Source organism: Frieseomelitta varia, unplaced genomic scaffold (assembly GCF_011392965.1).
Source record: "Frieseomelitta varia isolate USP_RPSP 00005682 unplaced genomic scaffold, Fvar_1.2 scaffold_647, whole genome shotgun sequence".
NCBI lineage: Eukaryota > Metazoa > Arthropoda > Insecta > Hymenoptera > Apidae > Frieseomelitta > Frieseomelitta varia.
The window spans coordinates 23,281-32,733 of record NW_025110420.1 but is presented as its reverse complement, the minus strand read 5'-3'; positions in this window follow the sequence as shown (position 1 = coordinate 32,733).

The window sequence follows — 9,453 nt, the reverse complement described above, 5'->3', positions numbered from 1 at the left end:
ATTAATATAGATACACATCGTTGAATATTAAGATTTATTAGTATAATGGATAACTGATTGTTCAAGATAGTTTTGTGAACTTTACGTGTATTAATTGTCTTGTAATTCCTCAGAAGATTATATTTTTAGATTTGCTTCAATTTTGACTGCGGTGGAGTCTAAGAAAGTTTTGTACACTTTCCATCGAATACTTTGGTGAGCAACTGCAGACACTTCCATTCCAAAAATCAACAAAAATTTGATTCTTCGGATACTTCACCGAACAACCTATTAATGATCTAATAATCATCATTCGACGAGACAATAGATCTGAAACTTGCATCTTCCAAATAATTTCGCAATCTGCGCAAAGCAGTAAATGTTTAACTTCTCACAAACAACGTCAAATGTTAATTTAAAGTAAGAAGTGTAAGACAAGGGTGAGTCGGAAAGTCGACATGCATGTATCTCCGTAATGGTTGCAAAGTCACGCGTCATCTTTCACCAAAGGTACGTTCGACTTTGGCCCAAAATTTGACTTACGCTTTATCGCTCGCTCGTCGGAGGATTTCTCAAACGAACTGCTCGTCTCGATTGGCCATTTTCTCTTCTTTTTTTTTTTTTTTTTTTTTTCGAAACGTAAGCAAAGGAAGAATAGTCAGGAGGTGCCAACGGACGCCGATGAAACCAGGGTCGCGGGGTTATTAGCGCGAAATGAATCAGAAGCCGGTGCGTGCACGCGGAAAGAATGCGGGAACCGAGGGTCTTAAAACGTCCTTCGGAAACGTAGCCGTTTCCTACTGCGATCTCCGACCGCTGACTCACACCGCCGGTATGATTCCGTGGGCTATTCGTGGCACGAGCTCAGACAGCATGGACCACTCGAATAAATCACCGAATCCACCCGTCCTTCTCCCCCCCCATACGGCTATAAGCGTTCACGGCTTCTGAATCCTGTCATTGATCCGCATGCGATTATGCGACCCGTCCGAAGGACGATTCATGCATTTAGTGCACCTACTTTCTCGGGATTAACGAGATCGGACATTTGACAGATATTTTGTTCGAGTTCTTTTTTCTTTCTGTCTTTCTTTCTTTTCCAGCAATGAGGAGAGAGGGAAATGTCTCCTAACTTGTGGAAAAAATCATTTTCGTTATCGTCGCAATCTAAATTTATGAAATCACTCGTAATTTCTACTCGTTGTTTGATTTAAATATTTGTTATTTTGTGTCACATATTAAATATTAAATATTATATATTTTGTATTACAACAGAGGGAGATCCCTCTATTCTTAAATTTCTAAATCACGAGTTTATTTTTTTTTTTTTTTTTTGCATATTAAATACTAAATATTATATATTTTGTATTACAACAGAGGGAGACCCCTCTATCCTTAAATTTCTAAATTCACGGCGAGTTTTTTTTTTTTTTCTAGACACGCATAGTAATGGAGGACTTTTGATAGTGATTTCTGTATGTCAGATTGAAACATGATACAGAAATAAATACAGTTTTCAGAGTTCTTTTTACAAAAGGAAAATAATTCTTAACTTTAATAGTTTTTAGACTTCTCTCTTTTATGATTAATACTAATAATAAAGTATCAAAGAATATATTAATAAATTATTAAACCATCACATGCCAAAGGATTAATAAATCGGGTATTTTATTATAATCTAAATTTTTTTCACTAGTAAATTTTACTTCGTTTTATTTTTTTACTCTTTAAATTTCCCAAAATTGTAGTGGTCGTTCTAATTGTGTCTTCTATCTTCCAAGATCGAACATGCCACCGATTTCTTTCTCTCGCATAGCTCGTCGGTAATCTCCCTTTTTCTTCGATGGATGACGAGCAACAGATTCGTGTTATCGATCGTGTTATCGAGTCTCGCGTTTGCGACTGATTCTTGGAAATTCAACAAGATTTTCTCGAAGCAGAAAACGCCCCTTATCACTGGGCGTTATCTCCTCTCTTTTTTTTTTTTATCATCGGTGCGTTCGACCTATTCTTATCGAGCCAGAATTTCGAGTTTTTTCCACTCAAATCGGAGTGACTAAACAGCCCCGGTATCGGACTGGCCACCTGAATGATAACTGTTGCGATAAACTTTCCGATAAGTCCACAGTGTGATCTAGGCGGCGAACAGCCGAAAACCGAGCGAATACTAATTACTCTCGTTCGTTCTTTGCTGGCACACCTGTCTGATTACACGTGGATTCGTTCCCCTCGATTCCTCGACAATTTACATTAAACAGTACAAATCGTTGGTCGACAATTCTTATTTTTTATTTCTATCTATTTGTCTAATTTTTATTCGCGCGTTTAGTTTCTTCTCCTCTTAATTTTTGTATTTATTTGATTCTTTTTGTTTTACATTTAGACTGTAATGATTATTGTGGTTTGAATTTTCAGTTGATCGACTGTTTCACAACGTAACGATGTAATATTTTACTTCGTATTTAATGTAACACGTCGAGATAACAGTTCAATAAAATACAAGAACATACGTGACATCGAACTTACGTCACTTTACAACCGCCACGTCACAATCGTTGTTCTTGCTGTTGATCGATAATGATTAAAAAAAAAAAAGGAAATAAAACGTTAGTCTCTAGATAGTTGCATCGGATTAAACTATAGTTAAATTGTAGTTAAATTTAGAACAATGCTCCTAACTGTGTGCCTCTATCCGATAGAAAGAATACAATTCTAAAGTCCGTAAACACTGTCGATCTCTACTCACTGTTCTCAATCGATACACAATACGCAGAAACTTCTTACTTTTCTTTGTACCTTATGGACGAATGTTCGACGTGCAACTTTCTAAAGAATAAAAGTACCATAGTTTTCTGATAGACGGAAAAGTCATAATCATGAATTTCGCACTTAAAAATTTTACTTCGAGCGCGATGAAATAATACTCAATTTAGAAAGAATTCCTCTTCTTCACGAACGTGACGGATTTATGTTACATTGGCCAGAATCGGACTTACGTTCTTTCGTCCATGAGAAAATTGTAAATTCTCCGTCAGAGAATTAGAACTTTATTACGAAAGATACTGCGAGTCGAATATTTATTCACCAAAGTCATCTTCGAACAGAAATCGAAGGAGAAAAGGGTTTTCCCCCAAAAAAAAGTGTTTGTAGGGGAACGACGTGTCGTTCATAAAAAAAAAAAAAAAATTTGTTGAACTGACTCACGGCCGATGCTCGCTGCCAGCTCACACGATCCATTCTTTTCCACGTTATCCCTCGTTATCCCTCGTCATTTTCACCCCATCCCGAGGTTCTTTATCCGGGCATCGTCGCACTGAAACGAATTAAATCTTCGTCGGAACGGAGGAAAAGTAGCCAGAGAGGGGGATGAACTTAATATCCAGCGCCAGGATGTTTCCCACCCTCGCCTCGTCCGATATAATTCGTCAGGATGATCCATAGAGATTGAAGTGATATCTCACTTGGTGACGGGTGTCAAGCTCGTTAAAAGACGCTCTTGGAGAAACAATTTTCTTCCACGAAAAAAAAAAAAAAAAAGGATTCGAGTTAATTTGAGAATTTCTCGAACGGTTGATAGAGTTACGACTCGACAAGTTCTTGATAATTAATTTTACGTAACTCGACTGAATGATCGACGACACGATACGGGACGAGCGAGGTGGTTTTTCAATTTGTCGAGGACGATTACATCCTGCAGTCGTTTCGTTTCACTACAGAGGAATCGTTGTTGGAAAGGAACAGTGGCGACGTTGAACGATCGGCTGGATGACTCACAGTTACGTTCACGATGCAAAAGTACATACGTAACAGAGTTCTGTAGTACGTCTTGCGAATTGTTTGATAGCTCTGTCTGTTGCGAGAGTTCAAGTTTGCGCTTGTCCTTCTGAAAGGATGCGAAACTTTTCAGATAGGTCGACTCAGGAGGATCGATCAGGAAAGTTTTTTTTTCCCTTTCGCGAATCTGCAGATCAACTATAACATACTCCATCGCGGAAAAGTGAAACTTCAAGCTTCATTCATTCAATGATGAATCGTCAGCTCGATGAAAAAGAAACGAGATCCTTCTTCGATCCATCTACCGCAAATTCAACCGAAAATTACGAAAAACTACTCGCAACCGCGCATCCATCAGCCTCGGCGCACGTGTCAGCCGCCGCGAGAAGAGACACATTACGTATGCTCGGCGCGTGTTTCTCGTTAAGTGATTCATTCACACCGGAATTCTTCGTGACGCGTTCCACGCGTGCACGTCGTCTCCAGCTACGCGAATTCCCTGGACGTACGACCGAGTCCAGAATCCGACTCGGTTGTGGCAGGTGGCTGAATCCCGTTCCTCGCGCGTTAACCACAGGATTACGCGTGTACCGTTGCCTCTGTTTTCCCGCTCTGTCGCCTCGGGCCTAGAAACCTCCTTGTTCCCCTGAAAAAAAAAAAAAAGAAAAATGGGGGAACGAAGGGGGTATGAGCCTCGCGCGACGATTTGCAACCCCTTCGATTCGCCGGAATTAATGGAGAATATCTCTGGAGGACACGGTGTAAACGACACCTGTGGCTGGCGGAACATCCACCCTCGAGCTAGGGTTGCGTCGCTCGCCGCGACAGCTTGCGAGGGTGTCGTGATTTGTTTTAGGGGGGCTGCGCCGGAATTGCACCCGCCCCTGATTTCGCTCTGATTCTTCGCGATGCTTCTTTTTTTTTTTTCCTTTCTTTTTCGGTGACCATTGAACGCGCACTGTGCGCTCTATTAAATTGTCAGTGCGCGAAATGGGTAATTTTCAGTTCTCCAACCTGTTCGTGCAGATTTATATTCTGTAATTTGCAATTTATGTTTCTGGATTGTGATATTGTGTTACAATTTTATAAATAGGGTATATATTAGATTATATGTAGTGTAATATGTATTTAGTATATGCGTGTAGGATATATATTAACTCCAATATATTTGGCTTCGAATATTTACTTTTAATAATGAATTGCAAATATGTACTAAAACTAAATATTTTAATATTACGTAGAAATATTTTCATATTTAATATTTTAATATTAAATATTAAAATATTTAAATGTTTAAGATATTAAATATTAAAATATTTAGTTTTAGTACGTATTTAAATATTCAATATTAAAATATTTAAATATTAAAATATTTAAATATCAAATATTAAAAATATTTAAATATTAAATATTAAAATATTTAGTTTTAGTACGTTTAAATATTTTAATATTACGTACTAAAGCTAAATATTTTAATATTAGTGTATTTCAGATATATGTAACATCTTAAATACACTATAACTTTAACTAATATACGATACATATATTTTATATTTAATGAAATAAATAGTATATCTCTATCTGCTATATTTTGGACCGTTGTAAAGAAATCTCTGTATTTCCAGATCTCTCAAAAAAACCGCAATCCAAACGTCCAATTATAAAAAAAAACAGTGTGCAGTTTGTTAAAATGGACCGCGAGAATCGTATTCTCCAGCTTTGTTTCCCGAACAGATATTTCATATCCACTCAATGTTTGTTTTCTTAATTAGAAGCCGGCTTTTAACTGGACGAGCGTAATCTTTCGAAGATAGATCAAAGTGAAATGGAGCAATTCGCGCGCGAGGATGCGTGAGTCAGACGCTCGAGCGTCCGTTCATTTTCCATTTTCCTCGGCGTGAGTCACGATATATTGAACGAAGATTAATCGGAGATTAATGGACGATCCGTATTATCGGGGGCATCGTGTATAAACAATTTTTATCGCGGAATAATAGACCTGTCCGTTGTTGAGACAACTTTATTACTTCGGCCAAGAGGAAAAGAAGGGAGAAGGTAAAAAAAGAAAAAAAAAGAAGAGAAACTCGACCGTGACTAATGATACAGATAAACGGAGAAATATCGGCGCTTAGGCCAGCGGATTGATATCGATAGTTTATAAAATTCTTTACTCTATCGCCTATGCGATAATTGGAACAACATGTAACACGCTCTCACACGTTGCTAGAAGAGAAAAAATATGGATGCAGTGAGAGTCAGAGGTACAGGATATATTACTAACAATAAGACTATAGTGCATGAAGACACGTGTAATATGTAATACAGAACTAGACGTAATAAATCTTGTGAGTACCAACCATCAAACCAGAGATGATATATACAGTAGGTATTATGATCTGGCAAACTTCAGAGTTCCGGAGAATTGTGTGGGAAGGTTTTAATTTTTCTTAAGACACTCGAATATCTCGAAATCAAATTTTGCAAAAGTTGCAAATACTCCCGAGAACAGCGAAAGTAATTAACATTACAGTTTTCGAATTTTAACGTTGTAGAAAATTTCTACGAAATGCCGAGTGAATTTCGTGCCTTCAAGGTGTACGTTTGTTTTTGACTCTCACAATCAGCGTAGCACGCCAATGTTTTATAAATAATCGGTCAGTAGTTAAAATTGGCCTCGTTGATAATAGCAAAGTTGTGTATGCACAGGCTGTAAAATCCGATTGAGAGCAACAGTTTGACAGGAAACGACACGGTCGCGGTGCCAACCAGTTTCGAGTTATTATCGCGGCATATAGCCTGCCCCCGTAACCAGACAGATTTAAATAATTGCTGCGTGTATAATGAAACTGTTAATCGATTGTGAAAAACTGTCGACGAAGAGGTCTGTTTTCTACACACCTTTCTCTCTCTCTCTCTCTCTCTCTCTACGAACGTTTAACAAAATCTCTTCTACGTACTCGAGAATATGTAAAACAGCGAACAACGTGAATCACACAGCCGTCTCTCTTCGTGACGCGAAACGTTGAAGATGGAATTTCGAGAGTAAACAGAATCACGCAGGCATCCTTGGACGTCGATTCGCTATTTCATCGTGCGTTTTTCTCGAGAAATGCAATTATCGCGTCTCGATAAATTCTCTACTCTACCTCTAGGATAGAAAGATAGCTACCAAAGAGAGCGATGATATTTTCGAAATAAATAATTCATACATCAAAATGTGCACAAGAGTTCAGCTATCTTTGACAAAATGTTTATTAACAATAAAATAACATGGACGTTTGCGCCTTGACTCGATTAATATTTCGATGCTGTTTTGCATCATCTGCGACGCGAATGAGACGTTCTCGCGAAATTCACGTGAATTGGACCGCGCGATGCGAGCCTCGCGTAAATTCTTCTCCGTCTTGAAATGCTGGTAAACAAAAGCGCGCGTTAATCGCGCGATGTAATTCAGGGACGTTGAGAACTGCCTAGGCGTTCTGGCCGTGTGACTCATAGTTAACCGCATCGGGCATCGATATCAACTTTTGCGTCTCGATAGCGAGAACGGTTCTACGCCGTGGACGAAAACCTTCGGCATTCGGCCGATCTCCGGTAAAAACGTCTTTGCGTTATTTATTCACGTTATAATTTCCAACTTGAATCTTTGAACGAAACCGTTGTATCTAATTTAATTCAATGATGCAACGTGCGTGCTTTTTCCAAATCTGATCTTTCGGGAACGACCATTCGACTTTTTATTAATTTCTCGAATCTTCAAGTCTTGAAACCTTTGGAACTTTGGATCTCTGAGTCTTTGAATTAATAGCATTCTGTATCTATTAGATATAGAATCATGTCTCTTTCGATCCATTTTCTCGCAGATCTGATCGTCGTGAAGGATCATTTAATTTCCCCGTTAAAATCTCAAATAAAATCTTTGTGTCGTCTGTCGTATGTAACAGTAACTTTTCAAACTAACAATAAATCTTCTGGAGCCTCCGAAACTTTGGATCTTTGAGTCTTTGAATTTAATGAGACTCGCTTTAGCGAATCGAGAGGTTCAAGAGAGGTCGTTTCAACTACCATAAAGAATTTAGATCGACAATTCAGAGAATTCACGATCTATCGACGATTTATCGAAGGATGCATCATCCCTGTTCAGCCAGACCGCCAGCATTATCGATGAACTTTATTCCCAATGGAGAATATTCCCGACGCGGCGCTACGGTGAATCATGGCGGATCGCGTACTACCAACCAGACTATTACACTATCTCGCGTCTGTTTACCATTTGATTCACACCGGGGCGAAATCTTGCCCGATCGCGATCAAATCGAGGTGGAATGCGCGCAATAAACGTGCTGATTAATCCGTGGTTAAAAATTCACGGAGAACGTATTTCGCGTGTAGTCGGCTGTCATCGGTTGCTATTTTCTCGATTTGCATACGTACGTATGTATGTATGTGTGTCGCGGCTCTCTGTCGATGCCTCGCGCGATACCATTGTACGATTGTTCCGTTTCAAATTGATCCCGATTCAAAACGAAATGATAAAAAGTCTTAACAATCTTTCGTACGATCTAGCCGTATCTTAATTCAGATCGGGTGAGGTCAGTGGTACACAAAGAAGACAAAGGCGTTCGCCGTTGATGCAAGGAATTGTGGTCAATATAGATCAAGAAGCGTCGTCACTCGATGACTCACCTAATATAGTTTCGAGTAGATCTCTCTTGAAGGTCGTGTATCTATCCATTAAGAAAAAAAAAACGAAAAAAAAAAGGAAGAAAATAGAAATCCCAAAGATAGAACAAGCACAAGCACACGAACTTTCAGTCGAGGGATCAAAGACGATCCTTCCCAGATCGGATTGTGCGGGTTCGCCTCCGCCCGTCCTCGTAAAGTCTCATCATCGAGACGCGTCACTCTAACGCCTCCAAGATCTACGCTGTAGCTGTTTAAAATCATAGATCACGTACAAAGTCCCCACCCTGGTCATCCGCCGCATTTTTCCCCGGAGGATGATCCATTTGTGACTAATTCGATTGTCACGGTCGAGTCGGACTGAAGTCGAGCTAATTCCCTGGACGAAGGCGACGACGTGATCTCGCTTTGTTCGCCGGGATATTTGGTCGTCACCGGGCAATGACATCACACTGTGAAATTAGAGGCGAGCACCTGCCTGAACAGGATGACTCTCGCCGGTTGCACTCTCCAGTGGAAATCACCGGCCGCGATGACAATCGTTACTCCGTTTATGGCGTTTCGCTGTAAACGTTAGTCATTGGCCTTGGAGGGATTTCCATCTCGCGTGTACAATTGAATCACTCGCAAGACGTTCCAGGATCGATGGCCTCGCGGCTTTTCGATTAAAAGTGTTGCGACGAGTCAGCCTGGAGTTCGGAATTTTTTGGATGTCTTTGCGGTGGTTGGTGGTTTCCAAGAAGAATGATGACTTCGAGCGCGGTGGTATTATTCCTAAACTGTGAGCGCGACGTGTCGTTTCACTTTACATCGAATATTTCCATTTTGGTGTTTCGAAGAAAACGACCGTTTATCCAACGAACATCGAATCATGCAAGACACAATAAGCAAATTGCATTTGGAAGATTGATTGAACAGAAACATCGTTTCAAGTTTAAAATTTCCCCACGTTTCCCTGGAAGAATGTTTAACAATAGTGTAATAATAACACCTTATCGAATGAAATTACGCTTGCAA